The sequence below is a fragment of the Dasypus novemcinctus genome, chromosome 29 (assembly GCF_030445035.2).
Source record: "Dasypus novemcinctus isolate mDasNov1 chromosome 29, mDasNov1.1.hap2, whole genome shotgun sequence".
NCBI lineage: Eukaryota > Metazoa > Chordata > Mammalia > Cingulata > Dasypodidae > Dasypus > Dasypus novemcinctus.
Window position 1 is genome coordinate 29,563,419 of NC_080701.1, and position 2,964 is coordinate 29,566,382.

Below are 2,964 nucleotides of genomic sequence, written 5' to 3' on the forward strand. Positions count from 1 at the left end.
TTCCTCATTCCTCTTAAGGCTCTGTGCTCCCAGCTTCTTCTGATCTCAGTTGTAGGCTGGACGTCTCGTCTCTCCTGCTGGGGCTCATTTCTTTCTGGACTCAGCTGCTCTGTTCTCTTTAAAGATCAGCTCTAAACTATCAGGCAAATGGCTCATCTCTCTTCTCCAGGCCACAGGATCAAAATCCTCTCCTCTTTCATGTTTGTGGAGATGGGTAGAAATCAATAAACTGGGTAAAAATCAATAAAATGACTATTATAAGCACTATTTCTACAAGTCCTTTATCAGGGAAAGATATGGGTTCCTTTGACAGAGCCTTCTTTTAGTGGTTAGGAAGAACCGTGGAGCAGATCCAGTGGAGAGCAGAATGGAGGGCTGTGTCTAACCTGAGGGTCTGCATCTGGCCTGCAGTGGGAAGCTGCAGGAGTTGAAGGAGAAGATCCTGGCCAGTACATCCCTGGTTACTAGAACTGACCAGGACAGCAGAACTGCATTGTGTTGGGCATGTTCTGCTGGGCATTCAGAAAATGTTGAATTCTGTATTCGACTTGGAGTGCGAGTGAATGATAAAGTTGATGCAGGCTGGTCTCCTCTCCATGTTGCTGCTTCTGCTGGCTGGGATGAGATTGTTAATGCCCTTCTTGGAAAAGGTGCTCAGGTGAATTGTTGTCAATCAAAGCAGCTATTCTCCCCTGCATTGTGCAGCTTCCATAAACAGGCATGAGATTGCTGTTATGTTATTAGAAGGTGGGGCTAATCTAGATGCTAAGGACCATTTTGAGGTTACAGCAATGCACTGGGCAGCAGCCAAGGGTAACTTGAAGATGATTAATATCCTTCTGTACTACAAAACATCAACAAACATCCAAGACAGGGAGAGTAACACTACACTTAGCCTGTGATGAGGAGAGAGTAGAAGCCAAATTGCTGGTGTTCGAGGGAGCAAGCCTTTACATTGAGAATAAAGAAGACATCCCTGCAAGTGGCCGAAGGTGGCCTGGGTTTAATACTCAATAGAATGGTAGAAGGTTAAGCAGCTTGGATTTCTTCTTTGTATGCGTTGTAGTTGTCCTCAATGTCCTGGAAACTAACGTACTTGTGCACAAGACATCTGTGTATGATGAAGTTTTGCTCACGTTTAAAGACTTATAACTTGTTGAATATGGTTCCCATTCAGGTAGTTATTCTATGCTTACAACATGCTTTCCAGTCAATGAGTAACTGTTGAGTGTTCTATTGTTGTTTATTATTCTATAGTGAATTTTGTCTAATTTTGAGTAAGTGATTCTGTGGTCATTGTGAATAATCAGCACCCTCCCATGTACCCTCTGTTCTCCTCTGAAGCAAAACAAGCCCAGACGTACCAGGCCAGTTTTTTGGCTAAATGTTCCTAGGTGGATTCTAGAATGTTCCTCCATACAGTTGAAGTCTTTGCTTTTCAAGCTTACTCAGAGTCCTATGCCAATATTTTCTGTTTTTTCAATTCATAAGGTTTAATTTATTTTTGTTATAGAAGAAATTCTTATATTTTTTGGTGGACCAAACTTTAAGTTGGAGGGCATGCTGTCCAACTTTAGCATTTGAAAATAAATTTAAAAAATATTGAAATTAAAAAAGAAAGAAAGTACCATGGACAGGAGTCAGAAGACCTGGATTTGCAATCTGCCTCTGCCATTCACTAGTTATATGACCATGAGCATGAATGTATGTCCTTCTATAGAGTAGAGTAAGTAATACCTCCTCTGCTCTTATCTGAGGTAACTGTTGGATTAAATGAGGGGATTTCTGTATGTTGTAAGATGTCACATAAGATTCAGATATTCTTCTTGTTCTTTTTTCTTACTACATGCCACTGGGGGCTTTCCCCTGCATATTCTGCATTATACTTCCATCTCCCTGGCCAAAGGAGAGCCGCCTCTCTGGGTTTAGAAGCTGTTTTCAGACCCAGGAGGAGGTAAGGGATTACTGGAGTGACCTACTGATCCTCCACAAGGATGAATGTGCCACAAGGCTCCAGACACTTTGGCTGAGATTGCTAGAAACAGAACCTCTGCCTCGGTCTGAAAACAACCTGACTCTTGATGGGGCATGATATTGCAAGGCTATCATTCTGACAGACCCAGCTATGGGTTGTACCCAAGTCAGGCCAGGTGACTTGTCAGCCAGCTTCCTGTCTCGGGGCTGTGCCAAGCAAGGCGGCCTGGACAGTGGACCACACCACAGTTCCACCCAGCTTCAGTGTTGGGAGCCATTTCCTCTCTACCATCATTTTAAGGGCAATGAAATAACAGGCTCCAGTGGGAAAAATCAAGGCAGTTAATGCTTGCTGGTTTGGAGTTTCTTCATTTGGTTTTATGGGACTGTGTGGAGAGTTTGACTGATACAGTTTTATCAGGTGCTCTTTCACCTAAAAGGGCATGCCTCGAGCATTCTTTGCCAAACATAATGAAATTGCTTGGCCTGGGCTCTTGAGGGAAGAATGGTCATACATTTCTTGAGTATTTGGCCCAATAATGTGAATTTTGAAATGATTTTCAGAGAACTACCCCAAGATGTCTTGTTTGGATAGGAAATGAATTGTGTGTGTGTATGTGAATGTGTTTTAGTGGAAAAGTGAATCTTACAAAATCATCACAAAACCCTGTGCTTTCTCTAATCTATTTACCCTGTGTGTGTTGGGGAAGAAGGGATAGAATTACTATGTGTGTCTTCATGCTTCCTAATAGGACAGGAGAAAATAAATTTTTACCAGTGAGAGCTATTGCAGGTGATCCCATAGTAATCTCTCATACAATCATAAGTCACCAGAGCTTATGTGTCTCTTTAACACCTTGAGGTATTTGTTTCTCCCATGAGTCTTTCTTTGGGATTGAGGCTTCATCTGGGCATTCGTTCTACTGTTTTCTTATTTTCTTAGTCCAAACAAGTCAAGGGTTTTGAAAAAGCCCCTAGAACATGTGCACA

General features: G+C 42.3%; 1 pseudogene; it reads left to right on the forward strand.

Moving 5' to 3' along the window:
* Positions 1–367: 367 nt before the first annotated feature.
* On the forward strand, positions 368–1,033 carry LOC111759080 (26S proteasome non-ATPase regulatory subunit 10 pseudogene; annotated as a pseudogene).
* Positions 1,034–2,964: the final 1,931 nt, after the last annotated feature.